This window comes from Ambystoma mexicanum, chromosome 3p (assembly GCF_040938575.1).
Source record: "Ambystoma mexicanum isolate Mex_15411 chromosome 3p, UKY_AmexF1_1, whole genome shotgun sequence".
Classification (NCBI taxonomy): domain Eukaryota; kingdom Metazoa; phylum Chordata; class Amphibia; order Caudata; family Ambystomatidae; genus Ambystoma; species Ambystoma mexicanum.
Genome location: NC_090925.1, coordinates 287,592,001 through 287,613,221, shown reverse-complemented (window position 1 = coordinate 287,613,221; position 21,221 = coordinate 287,592,001). Strand labels below are relative to the sequence as shown.

The 21,221-nt window shown below is 44.8% G+C and overlaps 1 protein-coding gene across 4 annotated transcripts in view; it reads left to right on the top strand.

Annotated features, from left to right (window-relative positions):
- Positions 1–218: 218 nt before the first annotated feature.
- Positions 219–21,221, top strand: part of EEF1A2 (eukaryotic translation elongation factor 1 alpha 2) — a 142,318-nt gene continuing 121,315 nt past the window's right edge. The window contains exon 1 of one of the 4 annotated variants that reach the window (XM_069650813.1): positions 219–353. The gene's annotated coding sequence lies outside the window, so the exon portion shown is untranslated. Of the gene's footprint in view, positions 354–918; positions 942–2,435; positions 2,459–2,642; positions 2,879–21,221 lie in introns of those variants that run through there. The other 3 variants (XM_069650815.1, XM_069650816.1, XM_069650814.1) reach the window with 3 other exon arrangements.

The window sequence follows — 21,221 nt, the reverse complement described above, 5'->3', positions numbered from 1 at the left end:
GTACTCAGCCTCAACCTCTCATATGTCCTTCTAAAGCCTTTTCCTCCTCGCTTTCCTTTCGCCCCTTGTTTCTCTTCTGTGCTCATCTCTCGCCTCATTCCTCTTATGCCCACTCCTTTTCATTCTGCCCTCGCCCACATTGTTCCCTCTCGCCCTCCTGCCCTCCCTTAAACTCTCCTCCCTCCCCTCCCTCCGCTTGGTACCGCATTGCTGTAATGCAGGGCTGACTGGGTAGATGGCGGGAGGGGGTTGAGGGAGGCGTCTGCATTGCGCCGGAGCGGTGCCCCCCCTCGTAGGGACATAAAGCGGCTGCTCCAGAACGGACACCCCTGCTGTCTGCAGCCCGGCTCCAGGTGAGAGCTCAGCCCTGGGTTGGAGTGAGTGGAAAAAAGAACGGGGGGTTCGGGGAGGGGCGTGTTTGTGGGCCTGAAGGGAGTTGGGGGGGGGGGGGGGGCAGTTGAGGGTGATGGGTCCAGCGCTCGGGGCGGGGAGATGTGGGGACTGCGCACAGGTGCACCTCGCGTGGTGGTGTGAGGGGGTTGTGAACAGGTAATCGGGAAGGGTCCTAGGTTGGGGCTTGCAGGTTACTCTCAAAGGGGGCTTTAACATAATGGGATGTAAGGGGGGCAGATTAGCCCATACCTTGCTTGAAGGAAAGTCAGAATGCCCTGTAGGTGTGACTTGGGACTGGCATGACTCAAGCACTGCTGCAGGGAAGGGGCACCGAGGCACACACCTGCCGTCCTCCACACGGAGGGGTGGGGGTAGGGGGGTTGGGGTGGAAGGTGGCGGTTGAAGACATAAATAAGTATCTGAGTACATCATGTCTCTTCGGCCCCCGGGCTGGCACCCCTCCCCGTGGGATGGTGGACAAGTCGAACACACACCACGTCCCCCTCTCCCCCCATAGACAGACGTGGGAGCAGCTTACGACTCGGCAGGTACTGTGGGGAAAAGGGTTAAATTCCAGAGTCAGACCAATTGCCCACCTGTGGCACACCCCTCCCACCACGCAGTGCAAGTGTTCGAGCCCTCACCAGGGCACACGGGTTGGTCATACGAAGCGCGAGGGGGCGGATGGATTGCGGGCAAGGTCACCACTCTGCGCCCCCCACCCCCTTAAGATGTACACGCCTGAAAGCTGAGAGCACCCTCCGAGGAGTTGCCAGAGCTGGGGACTGCTCATGCCCCGGGGGAGCTGGAGTGGGAAGCTGCGACTGTTGTTTTGCTGCACAGTGCCCGCCCCCTCCCCTCCCCCGGCACCGTAGCCTGGCGAGGATGAGGAGGCAGACGATGCGCGTGGCGACTGTACTGCTGCCGTGGGGTCCTAACATAGCGGGGGGTGGTCGGGGTCACACCGGTATCGTCGTTCTAGGGCCTTCTCAGTGGCCGACAGTTCTGCCGATGCGGCGCTGAGAAGTTAGGGTCGGCAGCTGCTGCCGCTGCTGTTTTCTCAGAGCTCCGACTGTGCCTCACACCCCCCTTGGCGGGCATTGGCTTCGGTGCATACACTACAGGTGTGGGCTGGGGTAGCGTGCCCAGGTCAATATGCCTCCTTGTGTCTTTCTGGTTTGGTGTTATGCGCGGGGAAGGGGGGGCAAAACGGCAGGGGACGTCACGAGACTCACGAGTCACCGGAGCTGAGCAAGTCAGCAATAATGGGAAGGGGCAGCAGAGGGGACAGGAGGCATGGCGCAGCTTCTGGGAAGATGCCTAGGACTGGGAGACGGCCCTACACGCCCAAGCCCCTGCGTTGGTCACACCTTCATCTGTTTCCCCCCCTCCCCGTCTCCGCCCATTCCTGCCTGTGTCGCCACTAAAAATAGACCGCTTTTGGGTGCCAGGCACAGCCTTTTTAGAAAGTTCTAGAATATGTGTGCAGGATATACCGAGAACCAACCTCAATGCCCTCACGTGGGCAGTCTGTGCCTGCAGGGGGCTTTCGTGATTGATATAGCAAGACCCCCACCATTAGCATGCTGAGCGCACTACGACATACCTGGCTGTGTACACACATTTTAAAATCGCTCTGTGGGTTGAGCGCCTGCAGCTGGGATGTTGGTGTACCTTGCAGCTCTAAGGGACTAACTCCGCCTTCTATCCCCGAATCCTCATTTTACCAACTTTCATGTGGTGTTATTAAAGTCAGAAAGGGTCCACTGTGCTTTTAGATTAGAAGGAAGGGTGTCACTTCTGCTATTATCAACGTCGTTCATATTATTATTGCCGTATTTGCTGTGACTGTCATTATGAGACTATTATTATCACGCCATGCCTGCTTTCAGACGTTGGCATGCATTTGGCGAGGGTGGTAGCTGGCACTAGCTGGCGCCCGCGGGTCTGTTTACCAGTCCCCTCTCTCCCCCACCTCCCGCCAGACCGCGTGACACCGCCCAAACGACTGCCGCCTGATATTGCTTTCCGTGGCGTGGACGGTGTCTGATACAGTGGGGAGCAGGTGGGTTATTGGGGAACACAATTCAGGGCTTATATGCTGACGTGGGCATTACATATCATGAGGTAATCAGCATGAAGATTTGGACATGTATATGGTGCCTGGAAAGCATGCAACGAGATTAGTAAACAACGCCCCACCCTCCCGAACCCCCCGCCCCCCAGCCCCGAACGAGACAGCTGCCTCCAGGAGTAGCAGCGAGTCCCACTGTGATGGAAGGATGCAGAAGGCGCACGAGAGACAGTGAACGGTGTGTGTCAGAGTGAGAGTAGACTGGAGGGAGGGCACAGAGCCAGGAGCAAAGGGGGAGGGGCAGCTGGGGAGAGATGTTGATCATCTGAAAGCTGATCTAGAGGCAGTGAAAATGACCCCTGAGAGTGACATCACCAGATTACCCTGGCTACCGAGATGCACTCCCTGCAGGTATTCCCAAATTGCATGACACAATTAGAATGTTGCGTGTATGTGCATTATAATATAATCACAGACCCAGCGCGGGACCAGGGGAGCGAAAATCGCTGGGCGTTGATGCTTTGAGATGCACAGTTTATTTTGACTTCTTCAGTTCTGGATATAGACAAAATGTACTGGGGGAACTCGCTCCACCCCCCCTCTATTCACGCGCTCATGGGTGGAGCAGAGTTAGCAAGTGGGGGTTGCGGGGCGGGATTGTCACTGTGGGCGGGGCTTAATGTCAAATACGGTGGGTGCACTGAATATAGGATGTTGGCTGCTGCTTTGCATAAAAACAAAGTGCATGTTGGGAATATAAGCATGACCACATTAATTCAGATGTGCATTTCTTCTGAGCATGCAATGCACACTTGGTATGGCGCTCATTTCCTCGCCCAGAATAGTCACAATGACAGTAACATGTGTGCAGAGACATGTTTACAGGGTTGGACTCTTTCGTTACTTGATTGTCAGCTGACCTGATGAGCAAAGGCAGCCCGGAGCACATTGTTTCCTCAACTTTGGTGGGGGTTTGGACCATGGGTCTACGCTTCGCCTCTGCAAGACCATTTTTGCAGGTGCGCAGCTCTGTCTTGTTCCGACCCAATTCCTTCCCTGGCCCTCTTTCCTATGTGGTAGCATGGCACTTAATATTCCTAGTGCTGGTAGCGTGCCCTCATGTTACACATGTGGCCCTGGCTCAGTGCTGCTCCATGGTGCCATGGCACCGCTGCAAGGCCAAATCAAAATATGGTAAGGAAACCAGAACCTTCTGGGCACAGGGACATTTCTGGATTTGCCCTTTGAACCCATGGCACATACTTAAACACATTTTATAAAAAAAGAAGGAGCACGCTTTTACAGCATAGGTCCTCTTTTTTTGTAGGGGCTTGTTGAAGGAGGACTGAATGCAAAGAGAAACAGAAAGGGGGATAACAACAAGCTACCTTTCAATATGCTCACCAGAGGTGACAAAACTGGATCTCACACCATGTCCATGTATTCACAAACCACCGATCTTTTAGCAAAAATAAAGAGATGGAAGGCTCAATATTAACAAACATATCTCATATACTTATTATATTCTGTAATAAAACAGACCATGAACAGACCATGAGATTTGCAAATGTGACCAAATGGTCTGTTTTATTACAGAATAAGGGTCATGGGGTATGGGGTCTGAACCCTCAAGCAATGGGTTGGGATACCTAAAGGTCAGGGTTGTCGATATTGGGGCGAAGGCAGTCCAAGGCAAGCCATAGTAAGTGCCAGCTGCAAGGTGCCTTCATAGTGCCATGCCTAAATATATTGAGCAAGTGGCTCAATGGAGCAATCTCCCGCAGTAGTGCTGAATGCATGGGAAAGCCACAAACATATGTGTTGGGTCCCAGAAAAAGCATCCTGCACGGATGGTGAATCTGACCAGCAGTCTCCAGCGGAGGAGGTGGATCTGTGCAACAGCCTCTAGAGGTGGTGGGAGCATAGAACACACATAGAATGAAGTGATGGAGACTTGCAAGAACTCTAGATCAGGTGGTGAATCCATTCAGTAGCTCCCATCAGCGGTGGTTCCACAAAAATGTCAGGATGGCTGCAGGCTGCACAGCAGGTCCCCACGGACCCCTCTCTCCAACCCTTGGATTGAAAAGTTACCCAACTCCTAATCTCCCAAGCTCTAAAAACAAAACCAGTAAGTCAGTAAATGCTGTGATGTACCAGTATAAAATATTAAACGCAACTGAATACCATGTTCCTGTAGGATATAGTCAGTGGATGAAGCACCTAGATGGAGAAGCAGCAGGAGGTAGGATACAGGTGAGTCCTAGTGGGTGAGTCAGAGAAAGCAGGTACAAGAATGAGGCACAGAAGAAGAACTGCAGGACATATTTCGGGAGAATCGGTCTCTGGTAATACCCTGCCATCACAAGGGCATAGTCCAATAATGGTCAATATTCACATTGATGCAATTGTTGGAATCCACGTCCACAATGCCCGAAGACACCCATACAAGGCTGCACAGGGTTAGGGTAGAGCACAGATGTATGAGGTTTGGCTCTCCAGATATTTTGGACATCTCCCATCAGGCTTAGCCTGTATAGTAAATGGTGAGCGATCATGGGAGTTGTGGTCCAAATCATCTGGTGAGCCACAGGCTGCATAGCTCTGGGGTAAAGAAAGAAAGAATAGGAAACAGTAGAAGTAGGAAGTCTAACCCCTGTGAAGGTCTAGGTGGAGCAGATTAACAGGAAACACAAGGGAAGGTTATTAAGGAACTCAGAGAGGGTGGCAGTACCAGGTGGAAAGAAACATATAGGAAGCAGTAGAAGAGATACCTGAGATCAAATACATTTGATCTATACTCTCTCAATAATTGCTATGCAAATCAATTCTTAGTAAGTCCAGGTCTGCAGCAGCAAGCCAGTCCATACAAGGACAAAGGCAGGCGGTTTCTTAAACAAAGTAGTGTCAGGAAACTGGCATCATACAAGAGACATTGGAGAAGCATGCCTAAGTATTCGTAGAGAACTCTTTGAGAAGTGCTTTTACAAGCCTTCTCAGATTGAAGGAAGGTCTGTCAATTATCATAGTCCCACTGATATCTGTAATCCTGATACACCCTGCTGTTAAGGAGGCACTGCCCTATGTGAACCTTATTTTTTAGTAAGCTAATTGGCTATTTTTCTTAAAGGTCAAACAACACTTGATTTCTATTGGATGTAGACACTTCCTGAAACACTTGATTTCTTATGCAAATTAGCATGACTAAGTAGTTTCCCAAATTTTCTGAATCATCAACATATGTTTGCAACCATAAAACTGAACAAAAACAAGTTCTAAAGATGACGTCTTCAGACTTTTTAAAAAGGAACAGTGGATGGGAGTCCCCTACTTCGCTGGCTAAGGGGAAGCAAAATCTATGTAGACAGAGGTCAAGTCAGCGGAAACAAAATACATGTTTACTTCAAGAACATGGTCCCACCATAACAAAACTGGAGAGCGTGCTCCTGGTCACTAACCAGATCACCATACAGAAATCAACACAAAATAATACAGAATGACATATTAGTAGAAATATCATTTATTTCAATACATTAAAAAAGATTTAATAGTTTACAATACTTGTGCAATGTAACAAGTTCAATCATACCATTTAAGGAATAAAGTGCATACAGTGGTAAAGTGCTGGTACCAATCATGAGCCTCTACGACGAATCATCAAGAAATTAATCAATCTCAATAATTATGAATATCAACCCAAAAGGAGGCTGGAAGTTAACCCCAGAAGAGTGAAGGAGATCACTCCAATGGGGAGCTAACAGTCGCCCAAAGGTGGTTAGAAAGTGCAAATAGCAAAAGTATATTAATAGCACATTCTAGACAATACAAATCCTCAAAAATAACACAAATCAGTTGTCATGATCCAAAATACGAGAAGACCAAATACCAGAGTAAATACACAAAGATATATAAAAAACATACACATGGAAATACAAATTAGGGATGCTGTACAGGATCATGACAACTGATTTGTGTTATTTTTGAGGATTGGTATTGTCTAGAATGTGCTATTAATATACTTTTGCTATTTGCACTTTCTAATCACCATTGGGTGACTGTTAGCTCCCCATTGGAGTGATATCCTTCACTCTTCTGGGGTTATCTTCCAGCCTCCTTTTGTGTTGATATTCAGAATGATTGAGATTGATTAATTTCTTGATGATTCGTCGTAGAGGCTCATGATTGGTACCAGCACTTTACCACTGTATGCACTTTATTCCTTAAATGGTATGATTGAACTTGTTACATTGCACAAGTATTGTAAACTATTTAATCTTTTTTAATGTGTTGAAATAAATGATATTTCTACTAATATGTCATTCTGTATTATTTTGTGTTGATTTTTGTATGGTGATCTGGTTAGTGACCAGGAGCACGGTCTCCAGTTTTGTTATGGTGGGACGATGTTCTTGAAGTAAACATCTATTTTGTTTCCGCTGACTTGACCTCTGTCTACATAGTCTTCAGACTATTTAGCACACTATTCAAGACAGAAATACATTGTCTGGTTTTCGATTGGTTAATTTCCTTTCATATATTTTCTGAGTGTAAGCCAGTTTCGTTTTATGAGTCACATCACTGAAAATCACATATCCTGCTATTTCTTTATGCCATCTCACTGTACACTGGCTTTCTGCCCACTCTCCCAGATAAGGCTCCTTGGGTATCCATATTTTAGTCACACCCCTGAAGCAGCCTGTATGTCTAACATGTTCATCCACAGTCCAGGTCATATAGCAGCATTCCCCGTTGGAATCACAATATACACAGTGCTCATTGCAATTGCGAGGGCGCTGTGGAAAAATAAGTGTTGATCCTGGAGGGGTGATAGGGCTTTCCATTGCTTGGGCACAGGGGAGGTCACCTGTTTTGGTATATTTGTGCATTTGCGCATCCAAGTGTATAACTATTTTCATTCCTACTGCCTTTTTGGCAGTCTTTTGCATGGCTTATTGCAGTTCTTAGAACACAGAAGGCAAATCGTACTTTTACTGAAATGGCTATCAGTACTTTGGATGCATTTGCCAACCAGGAGGGGATCAATGAGAATAGGTAATTAAATCATCAGTGATCATCAGCAATGTCATCCACCTCCTCCACCATGCTTGTGTGCATTTCTGTTAAGGTTGCTATGGCCTCTGTGAGGGTTCCATTCTTCTCATCGTGGCCAGGCATGTACATGCAGCAAGAAGGCCTATTTTGTGTGCACACGCCCCCTTCCATGGTTATCAGATCAAGAACTTTCCTGTTCTGGTGGGTCATGACTCGTTTTGCCCTTAACTCTTTTCTTATGCGTTAAATCCTTTTATTGTTGTGTTTATTGTTTGCAACAACTCCCATCGGGTTATTTGCAGCCATTCGGCATTCATGTTGGCTTGCAACCTGGCAGTTAAGAGGGATGTAAAGAACATCTGAGTTCAGCCAATCAACGTATGCTCATCTGCTGTGGAATCATATGCATTTTCCATCTTCATTGAATTATAGTTGCTCCTCTTCATGAGTGCACGTGTGAGGGACTTCTTATGTCTTATGTGTTTTTTCATTTTGGGAAAATCGCCAATCTGCACTTCACTCTGGGGTTCCACCAATGCTGATATACTTATTACCACCAGGAAGCACATACCTCTCCAAGTGGAAGGGAGGTGAATATAAGTCCTTGAACCACAGGCCCAATAGTTGTACATTAATACGGCAGTGTCTATTTTCATGCCTGGCACATCGAAAATGTATTTGCACCCTTTTGTTTCCCCTACTTTCACTGGCCAGTACTACTGAAACATAATGTGGCATTCTACCAGGGTATTATGGGTGGGGGGCATGCTTCATCCTCTAGCCATGTGAGCAATTTGGAATATTCAGTCTTTGAGGCATATATGATTTGCATTCTGCACAACCTTTACTGGTACTGTCAGGAGTGCTTGTGGTTTGCACTCCACCATCTCTTCGACCCATCCTTCTGAGGTAAACACCTGTCCTTATATTAGTAACTGGGGTCTTCCCCATTACGCAGCTATCTCTTTCTCTGTGGCATGTATGCACTGTAATATCTTATGGCCCATTATTTTAACCTCTACTATAATCAGGCTTTCTAATGTGTATTGGATCACCTTATTTTTTCTTCCAGGATCATCCATCATTGCCTTTTGTTTTATGTAGCTATCCTCGTAAGGAAAGTTGTCTTTGTCATCCATCGCAAGGTAGCCCATTTTCCTTGGAATTTCACCCTAGTTGTGCAAAATGCAAAGTGCTCTATTTGCAAGAGTTTTCGTGGCCACAAATTTCCTCAAAGCACGCATGGCATAGGGATTGAGGGAACACAGATAACTGCTCTCATCAGATGTCTTGTCCCTACTTTGCTCATGTGCTGGTACCATAAAGTATTGGTGACATGGGCAGAATCAGTAATATATTTGCTCAGGTGCCTAGAGCCATCTAGCACACTTCTTTTTAGTCTCTTTATCTGTGCGTTTAATCCAGGGAATTGTCCTGGTGCCATTTCATTTATCGTTGTTGCAGTACATATGCTCATGTTTACTGGTTTTACAGTGTTAAAAATTATTATGTCCTTGCTGCAATAAAAATTATTATATAAAGACTAAAAATGTAAAAAACATTGCTATTATCATTATTGCTAGGGTAGCTACTTTCTGAAAATCTCTGAGTAAATTCTCTTTTAGGCACTTATATTATTCAACATATGCATTATTGTATCAGGAGATGCATTTCTTTTGTATCTTTAAAAAACAAGTGTCCACAAGAAAAATGTGTCAACATTGAGAGAAGATGTCTTTCCATAAATATGCAAGTCTTTAGATTGAATAATATTATAGTTACGCAGAGTTTATAAGCACCGACAAAGGGCTAAATGTTCATAAAAAAAGGACAAGACCAAGAAAAATAGAATTGCTATAGGGAACATCTCTTATTTTTCCTTTACTGTAAAAGTATAACTCTTTATTTTAGGCAAGCATCATTAACGTATATTGAACTAACTTGTCTGTGTATTTATATACAAACCAATATGTCTTGTATTCTTTTTGTTGCCGGTTGGCACTTGTCCTTGACCTCGTTTGGACTTTTCCCACGTCTTCTTCAATTTCTTGCTCAGTGTTGGTGGACCGGGGGTCTCCCGATTGTAGGGTTTGAAGTAATGGATATGCAACCAGCCACGCCTTCCTTGAACTTTCTCTGTAGATTGTGTAACCGCCTCCTTTACAAATGGTCCCTCGAAGCAGGGCTTGTGCCACTGTCGTGTAAAGTTCTTCCACAGGACTTTGTCCCCAGGAAACAATAAAAATACTCTCACCACAATATCTGGATCAATTTGTTAATTTGCTTCATCAGTCTTCTTTGAGCCCCACAGCTGTGCTCATACCTGTCGATATACCAATTTAAGAGATTCTGTTATAGCTGTCAAATAATCATGCATTTCTTTCCCTAACACTGCAGCAGGATCATCTGCATCAGTTTGAGCTCAAGTGGAAGATGCAAGGGGCGTTTGCATTTGTTGTCCTGTAACCAGTTTATATGGAGTCAGGTGATGGTCAGCGTCGGGCTGATTGCGTAATGCAAATAGGGCTAGAGGAAGGCAATGGAGTCAACCTTTTTTCAGTGTCTCTTTTAGTTTGGCAATTCACTCCTTTAGGAGGTTGTTGATGTGCTTGCAATTACCATTTGCTTGTGGGTGATAATCTGATGAGAGTTTTTGCTTTATATCCAACCGCATAGTTATGTGATCAAACATCCAATTTACAAAGTGTGGTCCATTGTCAGACCGGAGCAATTCTCTCACTCCCCACATTGGAAATAACTCACTTACAAGGATCCTTTCAGCACATGTGGAATCTGGATGTGCGTATGGACTTGCTTCGATCCATCAGGAAAAGGGACATACGGTCACTAGCCATTACCACCTGTAGCCATTACAAATTTGGAACATATCTACATAGTCTATATGAAAATGCTGAAATGGTTCAGTAGAACAGGGTATTGCTCCTCTCACTGTTTTCAGAGTATGCCCAGCAGTGAACGTCTGGCATGTTAAACAATTTACAATAAAATTAGCGACATGTTCTGCCAAATTCTGGACAAACCAGTCCTATGAAATCAGTACTGCAAGACACTTGTGTGTGCTGAGTAGTGCAATTGGTCTAGTGCTATTGTAAGCAGCCCTAGGGCCATGACTGGTTCCCGGGTGCTGTCCTGTCTCCACATTGCATCTGTGAGGGGAAATGAGCAACCCCTTCATTTTCATAACTCTTGCTTTTCTGGTGGTGCCCTTCCCTGTAGTTCGGTAATTTGTGCTATGGGTAGCATATTAAAACCCTCCTTCATCACCATGTTAGATGCAATTGCATTCACAATGTCTGATATTTCAGGAAAATATGCTGCTCTGTTTGTTTCAAGTTTGGCAGACTTGTTGCCATGAGAAATCAAATCTGCACCTCTGTTGTGTGCTGCACACTTCACCACGGCGATGGCCAATGGAGTTAGTGGTGCACACAACACTGGTGTGCCCTTTGTGTGAACAAAGCCCCTCCTCTTCCAATGTGACATTCCTGCATGTACTGGTGTCACCACGTAAGCAGAGTTGGAATACACTGTTACCACCTCTTCTTCAGGTGCTTCAAGTGCCAAAATGAGCACTATGAATTCTGCCGCTTGTGCTGGGAAATGAGCTGCCAATCTCACACTTATCACTGTCTCAAAGCTTTTGCCTTCACTACTGCTGCCCCACTGTGCCTTTCGCCAGTGCTCTGGTCTACTGGCTATGACCAATCTATGACAAAAATGATCCCGGCTCTTATGGCGTTTTCCTTGACATGTGATATTCCATCATGGTATTCAGTGTACTTAGTGCAATCATACACATTATCTACTTCCTTTACTCATTCTGCTATATATCTCGCTAGATTTACCACTCAGCACTTGACAATTGTAATCAATGGGTTTGACATAATTACTTTATAACTGGAGGCTCTCTGTGTGATCAATGTGCTTTTGGGCTTTTCATATATGGCATAAAGGGCATGCTCAACGTATAATGTAACTGTGCAGCCCATATATGCTGGCAGATTTCTCAATCACAAAGGGAGCTGCTGCCACCAATGCTTGCTCAGAGGGATAAGGACCTCTCATGACTGGATCTAAAATCCCACTGTAGAATGCTAATGGTTTGTGTCCCGTGGCAGTTTTCTGTGCAAGGACAGCCATCATTACTTCTGCATTTGATCGGAAGAAGAAAAATAATTCTTCAGTGTAATCAGGGATCCCTAACACGAGAGGCGTGCTAATTGCTAGCTTCGATTCATCAAATGCATCTATCATCTCGCTTTTCCAGGCTACATCACTGTTATCCTTCTATGCCTCCTTCAGTCATTTTAAAAGTGGCCCTACATATGTGCTGTAGTCAAAAACCCACACCCTTCAATAATTACAAAGGCCTAGAAATTGCTGTAACCCTTTCACTCTTAGGCCTGGATGTCTTCATGATTGCTTCTGCTCTTCCTGGGGTCACCTTCCTTCTTTTGATATTAGCTGGCCTATGTATGAGACTTCTTCCTGGCAATATTGCATTTTCTCTTTGACAACTTTGTACCCTTTCTCGGCCAATACAGTCATCAGCTTTACTGAGTCTCTCCTGCACTCTTCCTCTGTGCTGCTGCACACTAAAATGTAGCTCACATATTGCGTACTGTGCTTTCAAGTTGTACATTTCCCAAGTCCATCTGCAGCACGCAGTTAAAGACCCAGGGGGATCCACAGTACCCCCGGGGAAACTGAGTATGTTTTAGTTTAATTCCATGTTAAGTGAACAAGGTCAAATACTGTGACTCTCCATGCAAGGGGATGGAAAAGAAAGCATCTTTATACAAATCACTGTAAAATATTTAGCTTTGGATGGTATGCTACATGATATTGTGGCGGCTGTGGAATTATGGGAACTCTGCCTCAACAATATTATTCGGGGGGCGTAAGTCCTGGATAAATCTCCATAACCCTCCCGTTGCTTTTATCACTGGGTACACAGCCATTTTACATGGTGATTCTGAAGGTAATAATATCCCTTGTCGCACTAAGGTGGCAATAGTTTCATAGATATCTTTGTCACTTTCTTTTGACATGTGATATTGTCTTACTTGTGGTAAAATATCTCCTTGCTCCAATTTAATGTTGACTGCCCCCACTCCTTTTAATAGACCAACATCGTCTGGACTGCTGGCCCACCATGTGCTCGGTACATACACCAAATCTTCCTGGAGAAAGGCTGGTTCTTTCTTTATTAGTGACATTCTCTGAGGTATCTCCTTATTTTAATGTTTAACTGATATGTAAGACTTATATTAAGCATGCCTTTGCCATCTGAGGCGTCATCTGTAAACAAGCTTTCAACTGTTAAGTCAATCTATCTATGTCCTTCATCAAGAGCTATCACTGTTCTCCAGTTTGCCACCTCCCCATCAACTCTATGTAAAATGACTGTCTTCCCTTACTACTGCTCCTTCTAACTCAACTGTAATTATATGCCCTTCCTCCAAGCCTGTGGGAAACCACAATAGTCTGTCCTGTATTCTTGAAAGCCTTGCTAACAACATTTGTACCCTGTAAAGGAATACATACGGGTTTAATGGCATTACTCTTTGCAATTCCTGACCATAAAATGCTGGTATGAATTCTTGTGCATTTACATAATGGATCCCTGGGGTAGAATATATTATCCGCTGGTCAGTAAATGATTTTGTCATGTAATATTTATTTATCAAGTCTCTCCCCAATATGTTCACTGGTGTCTTGTGAGAAAACAACAATGGCGTCCATGCCATGTTCACCTAAGGAATTGGGTAAAGTGCCTGTAAAAGGAACCGTAGTTGTCGCCTAAGATACATTCTTGCATGTTCATGGCATGCCTGACATTGGGAACCTTCCGACTTTAATACAAGATAGAGTCTCCCCCGTATCTACTAAGAAGGAAAATATATTTGTCACCTATGGTCACCTCGACCCTTGGTTCCTCTTGTGGGTCTGGTGTAATGGATAGGGTGGAACACATCAAGTCTTCCTGTAGGCTGTCATATTATGGATACATGTTCAGTCCTGGACCAGTAAAAGAGTTCCTTTTGACTGGGGTGCCCACTTCCATGCTCCCCACAGATACCACTAGTGGCATTAATTGGGTGGTAGAGCAATTGAGGAGAACTATTAGAGAACACTGGGAACCGGTAGGCGTAACAACTATTGGAGATGTGTGGTAAGAAGGGGAGAAAGTAGATTTTGATGCACTAAGGGAGGACACAGGTGTACATGGTGGACAATATATTACATATGCGAGGCTGGTGAAAATAGTAAAGGGGATGTGGTCGGAGGCGGAACTGACCCAGCAACCTAAGTCCACCATAGAAACGTTTCAGGCCGTGCCTGATGGAGGCCTGAGATTGCCCGAATCTACGAACTAATGATGTCTAGAGCTGGGAAGGAGGTGATCTAGTTGAGGCGAGACTGGGAAGGAGAAAGTGGGGAAATGATAGGAGATGGTCTATGGGTCAGAATGCAAGGATACCACAAGAAAGTGTCAAGAAATGTGAGATTTCAACAGATTCAGTTATATGTTACCCATAGGGCATATATGACCCAAACAAGATTGCCAGGTTCATATGTTTTGGGCATGTCCTGAAATAGCAAGATGTTTGAAGGAGGTAGCACACCTTTGGCAGGCAAAGAAAACAACTTGGTCATGGACTCCTTGTGGGTGTGCATGGTGGGTGGGTTCCCTAGACCACACAAACTCAAACATGTGAGCAAACTTAAAGACCTGGCGTGTAGTCTGGCTAAAAGCAGGATAGTGATGAGCTGGAAGGCAAGCAATAGACCGAATGCAGAGGCTTGGTGGTGGGATCTCCTGAAATGGGTGGATGCTGAAACAGTGATGTGGAGGGAAGCAATGAACAGAGGGTGGGAAGAGGAAGTGAACACACTAACGGCCTGGTCACATTTAGTCACCTTACTGTCGGGGTCCGTGCAAGAGGAACCTGAAGAAGATAGCTCCTCTGAATGTGAGGGAAGCGTGCAGCCCACGGGATAGGGAGGGAAGGCTGTAGAATTGTGAGGCTCTAGGGGGTGGTGGGAAGTTGGGGAGGAGGGAAATGTTGGGAAACTATGTTTGGGCACTGTGTTTTGTTGCAATGTATGATGATTAAACTGAAAACAAAATATGAGTTCCCTCCCACTAGTGTGAAACCCTGTATTTTAGGTGTAGATGCATGTGTCAATATGTTCGCATTCCATGGTGTCACTGCATTCTGTTGTGCTAGTGACTGTGTCTACATTGGTGTTTGCTGCATCTGCATTAGTACTTGCCGTGTTTCGGTTGTTATCCCTTGTTGCATCTGTTGTGTTGTGGCGCTTGTGCCTGATACTGTGTGCGATCTTGGGCATAATGTTTAGGTGGCTAAGCGCTGGGGTGTATGCTGCCCCCCTCTTGTAATCTGCTGCTTGCCAGTTCTTTTGCATCCCTCCCTTACTTCTGCATACAAAAATAATTATGCTCTCCCCTTCCTGCAACATTTTCATTCGCTGCTGGCTGTAACTGTTGTGCCCCTTGTGCATTCCTTTCTCTGAAAATTTCGACAATTTCTTCTGAAGTAACTTTCTTTTTGTCAATCTTCCTGTTCCCAAACCTCTTTCTGTCTTTCTCTTGTTTTAACCAACAATGGTAAACAATCATCAGTTATATCACTGGCCATGGCTTCACTTCCATTCCCACAATTTTTCTCAACTGTCTTTGCTCTTCCTCAGGAAGTCCCTGACACAAAATGTGAAAAAAATAGTTCTTTTTTCCCCACACTTTTCTAGTTTCTAACTGCCATTTTTCTTGAATATTCTGAATATAAGCCGTCGGTGCCCTTATTTTACGAGTCATAATTGCGCTCCTGTCTGACGATTCTGGGTACTGGACCCTAAGTGCTCTCCATAAATCAGCTCGACAATTATTAAAAGGTGCTCCATCATGGTTAGTATTTTGTGCTGTCACCCCAGGATATCCCGCTCACTTCCAAATGTCATCTGATTGCTCCCCTAATATAGCAGCAAGGAAGCTTTTTATGTCCCCTACTGCTATGGTCATCCCAGCTGTCCTTCCCTCTAATTCATACATAGATTTACCCGCCCCTAATGGCAATTTCCAAATTGAATAATTTTTGTCCATTTGTGACCATGGGATATATTATATTAGTCCTCCCTCTTTCTCCCATAAGGGGGATTGTGTGAACCCAGCCCTGTGTCTGTGTGCAGCCACACCCTTTGTCTTTGTCAGCATGTCTGTCATACTAATTCTCTTCCGTCCTACTAAATTCCCCAGTCAATTCACGTACAGCATTCTCTCTTCTAAACTGTTTGATCGCATCTTTGGGTGACTGAGATATTCAACTGACTCAGGTCCCCTCACCAGTTCGTCCAAATCTAACCATGCTATCTCTTTCCCTATCCCCATGCTTGTACAAGGGGTTCATGCTTCGTCCTCCTCTCCGCTTTCGTCTCCCTCTTCATCTTGAAACATAGTGTTGTCACTGTCACCACCTTCATCGTCTTCTCTGTCTTCAAAATCTAGTCTTCCAAGGGGACTCGTCCTTTACGTTCCACTCATCACCTATTCCATCATATTCCTTCCCTCATCTTGCAGAGACCTTCCTCTACTCCTCTTTATACTGCTGGTGCTATCCCCCCTTCATCTGAAAGTGTATGCATTTTAAGTCATCAACTTTCTTGCAACGTCTCTAAGTACCTCTCTCTTTCTCTTTGTTCTTGTTTCCTGTCTCTCTCTTTCTGTCTATGAGTGTACTCCCCCTTATGCTGTCAACTTCTTTTCATCGTCTTTCTCTACTTCTTTCTGCATCTCATTGTCTCTTTATTTCCCTTTCTTCCTCCCTTTTCCTTTCTCTTTCTCCCTCCTCACATCTTCGCTTCTCATTTTTGCTTTCTTCTCATCTCTTCTGTCTTTTCCTGTCTGCTTCTTCTTTTCTCCCTCCCTTTCTTCTTCATTCCTTCTTTCTTTCTCTCTCACCTTTCTTTTCTCTTCTTCCTGCTCCTGTCTTTCTCTAACCTCCCTTTCTCTTTCTTTAAAATGGTCCATGCAGTTTCCATCCAACTTGAGCATTATCTTTCCTACTACCCATTCATTAGGTACAATCGCTGCCTTATCCCTGTTTCCCTGTCTTCCTCTCTCTCTCTCTGGACCTCCTACCCGGCTTCTGTCGGTTTGTCGGTGCTTGTCATATTCCGCAGAATTAGTATACCCTACCACTGCTTTTAATGCTCGTATTGAATATAATCCATGTGCTTCTGAAGACGGATCACTGGTCTGGGGTGGAGGAGGAGGAGACATGGGTGCTATAACCCTTTTGTCATGCTGATAAAGCATTGATTCTTTCATGGGTGGCTCCTCTATCTCTTCCCTATACATTTTCCACAGTTCCAGAATGGCTTATTGATTCTGAACCTGTTTTCACTTATAAGCGGAATGTAAATAAGTGGGCATGTGTTGAAGTAATGTCTTTGAGTGAGCGCCCTCCTGCGGCCACGGCATAAACAGTGTGCCTGCCGTGTCCCGCACCCACTTTGTGTGGTATTTAATGATTCTGTCCATATACTGGGGTAATGCTTTGCACAGGTGGATAATGGGAGTGTCTCCCATGATAATACATCACAGCGCAACTTACCAATACTTAACAAATGTTATTTTAATTCCCACTAACCCGCTTTTTCCTCCCTTTCACACCCTTACCCAATAATACTTGTCCACAAATTAATACTTCTGCATCCCTCCCTGTGACCAGGTCTCTTGCGTCACCCAATGCTTCAGAGTGCCACCACACAAATTCCACCCACACTCTCAATAGCCCCACCTCACTGTTTCTTCCAAACCTTCTGAGTAACACCACAACATCGCTCATGCTCTGAGCTCCTTCCACACTGGACCACCCTCCTCGGTCCACACCACAACGTCATGTCCTCCAAAATATATACCAATATACACAAAAGTACACTTCTACAAAGCTTAAGCTATCTTACAACATAAGGCTGGTGCCACGAATTCCTATACAATTAAATACACTACGGTTGTCTTCTCAACGCCTGGTGTGGTATACGTCTCTTCTTAGTAATAGCCTGCAACAAGGTTAGTCACGTGATCTTTCCTGACTCTTGTCATTTATCTCTGTATTTCATTACAATCCCCCAATATACGAACAATCCTGTGCCCTGTTTTGCCAGGGCAATGCCATACTTACATCCATGGATCTGCTGAAGGTCTTCAGTGTTGAATCTCCCCTAGCTGCCAGCTTCCATCCATCATATGGGGCTCCCTGCAGGGACAAGACTTTCTCCAAAGATGCTCCAGTCAACCTCGCTGTGTTACGCATGATCCCACTCTCCACAGGCCACCTCAGCAGTTTTCAGGACACGGCGGGGACCCCTCGGCAATTCGACGACTCCTAGCAAACATCACCCCTGCTACCATCTGTTAAGGTCGTCTGGACTGTTCCAAATTACACAGGGGTTCTGGAGCCAGTTCAAACCGGACTCAATAACGGAAATAGACAAAGTGCAAGCCAAACCCATCTTTATTATCATCAAAATAAAGTAGCGACAACATACAAACATTGAATCCTTGGCGCTATCCCTGGTTACATAAAAAAACAATGATTTATATATTCAACATTTTTCATAACTGACATACTATAAGGAAGTGCGATTGGCTAATAGTGGTGATTACATACATATTCTTTGCGGGTTTGGTTTCTAATTGGGTAGCGCTTGTCCAATGGCTCCTCCTGCAACCACCTCTAAATTGATAATTGTAAAAAGACAATCTGCAATGTGTAATTGTCTGGCACCTCGCTTCATGGGCGGTGTGACATTATAGATTTTAATTGGTTGGCTTCTTAATAACCAACCTTGGACAACTGACAGTTTGTCAAGATATGAGCCAGACAGGAGTAGGGGGAGAGATGTCCATGGGCTGCTTTCCTTTCAATTAAAGAAGATACCACCCCTCATTTCTATGCCATGAGCCAGGGTGATCTCTTTGTATTTGGCCTTGCGTAGCATCTCATGTCTGGGTATACATTTAAGGAGTAAGGCAGGTGTCCTATCTGTGTTTGTGGCTAATGAATAAACAGTGTTCTTCAATTGTGGGTCACATGTGATGGGACCATGTTTGGAATTATTTCACGCCTCATTTATTGGGAGTTTAGCTAATATTGATATGAATATTATGTTTTCTTTTGCCACTGGGGACAAGGTTGAGTTATTCGTCATGGAGTCTTTTGGCCAGTTGCACTCTTATAAAACCTTAATTAACCTTGACAGTATCCTTCTTGCATCCTGGGAATTGCTATCTCGTGCTTTCACTGCAATGTTCTGACCCTTCCTTAATTTGTGGTAACCTTGACTGTGCTTGCCAGCTCCTTCCTGAGCTGTGTACAGATATTTATTTTTGCGTATTCAGCATTTTGGGCTCTCGCAAAGCCTTGAGGCCTTTCATTTATTTAGAAGCATGTTGTGGATTCGATTTTAGAAAAGATGGCTGCCCATTACTGTTGCCTTTCTGTGTTAGTGAGCTTTATTCCTGTGTCGTTTATGTTGCATTCAGCATATACATTGCTTATGTTAGTATTTTTATGTCTTATGTATGCTATTTTAATATTCCTCATGTATAAGGGCATATATTACCTAATGCCTGCGTTCTTCATGCTGAGTGCACATTTGCTTCATGTCTAATGAATGCACATAGATTGTCACAACGTTAGTTTGGTTACTCGTGCCATCTTCAGCTTAGGTGGTGTCCATCTCCTGCTGTACCTTCCTGAAATAAGAGTGGTACGGTTGTCTTAGGAAGTAACGTTTCTCACCTGTGCCTTATTCAGCTGGGGGAGGGGCAGAAGCTATGGATGACGTATTAATCTGCTTCCCAGCAAGGTGGTGGAATAATGGAACAGTGTTCCAAAGTAGAAACTCTTTTCATATGATGTCCTCTTCATCCAGGCAAATTAACCCAAAGTTATCCAGGCCGAGACATTTTACTTGCCAGGATAATTGAGAGCCACCATCACTGACTGTGGCTATAATGTGAAATCTAGCTTTGCCCCAATTGGTTCCCTTTAAGCCGCTGAACATGCCACACTTTCTATTGGTGTAACAAAATACTGTGCACACAAAATTATTAAAACATTTCTCTACATTTTAACTTCAACACACATGCAATCTATTGTCTGTTTAAAATACACACAAGCAGGACATATTGAAATGTACATTTTTCTCATAATAATATTTAAAGAGAATATATCTAAAAACTGAGTTGATAAACACATCTTAAGTTTGTGACATGATTTCTATTAAAAACAAACAGCACGCACCTCATAAATATTAACAACAATGAAACTCGTACAGATATATGTGTCACAAGGAGTAACAAAAATATTAATTAAGCCAAGATTTAAGAAATAGGACGTACACCTCACATGGAAAGTTAGCTGAAATGTTGGACATATATGTGTAGTCATGGCAACTTGAGATATTTGTCACAGGATAGAGCATGCTTTCACACATAAATGATACAAACTAACAATCCAACAACAAAATCTGTTCGCAGTTAACGCAGGCATCACCAGAGTAGTGGAAAGCCTTTTGAGGAGCGACACAAATGAATGCATTTGCATTGAGTTCAAGACAGTGGGCCTCATTACACGGACGGCGGTAAGGGTTTACCGGTACCGGTAAGGGCACCGGTACTGGTAAACCCTTACCGCCTTACTACGAGGTCCCTTTGCGGGTTGGTACTTTAACGCCTGCTGTTTAGCAGGCGTTAAAAACCAACCCGCAAAGGGACCAGGGTGCTAATTACGGTACTGCAATTTGCGGCACCGTAATTAGCGCCTTCCCCATTCCCATAGAGCCCTATGGGGCAAAAATGGGAATGGGGAAGGGCAATGGGGGAAGGGGGAATTACCGCCCCGCCAACCTTGGAATAGGGCGGTAATTCCCCTTTCCTCCAAGGCGGTGCCGGTCATTTACCGGCATTGACCAAGGTGCTAATAGCACCTTGGTCCTCCGCCTACCGTGTAATGAGGCCCAGTGCCTCCGACACGAGCCCATCCTGCGCTTTGTACGGTTCAACCCCGGTAGTGCTAACTCAGCCCATCATCCGTTTGAGGATCATACATTGAGTACCAATAAAGTGGGCCGTAGTAACACCTATTATTAGAACTAGTACGAATGTGGCAAGAGGTGCTTCATTCAAATGTAGTATCATCACAAACTAGAGAGAGCAACCTGATTTTCAAGCAATGCATGAGACCTTTGCATAAAACATACCATTTTATACCCCTACTCTGAATAAATACTCTTCTATCTAGAAACCATCCACCTCTGGAGCAACATCATTTTCTTTCAGATTGACATTCCTTGCCAGTGAGACTTTCTTTTTTGCCATCCTAAGTAACCAGAAACCATTTGTAGCATATGGCAGAAGAGTCTTGTTCTCGATTGGACTTGTATTTCTGTTTCTGTGGTACAATATTCTCTGGCACATTCACTTGTACAACCTTTTTCCTCTGTCCGCCGTCTCCCCTTTTGGGTTTTCTGACCTCCTTCTCACATCCTCCGACCCCTTGCTGCCACTCACCCATCCGCAATCCCCATGCACATTTTCTTTCTGCGGTCCCGGCTCTACCCTTGTGGCACGCACAGTAACTTGCCCATT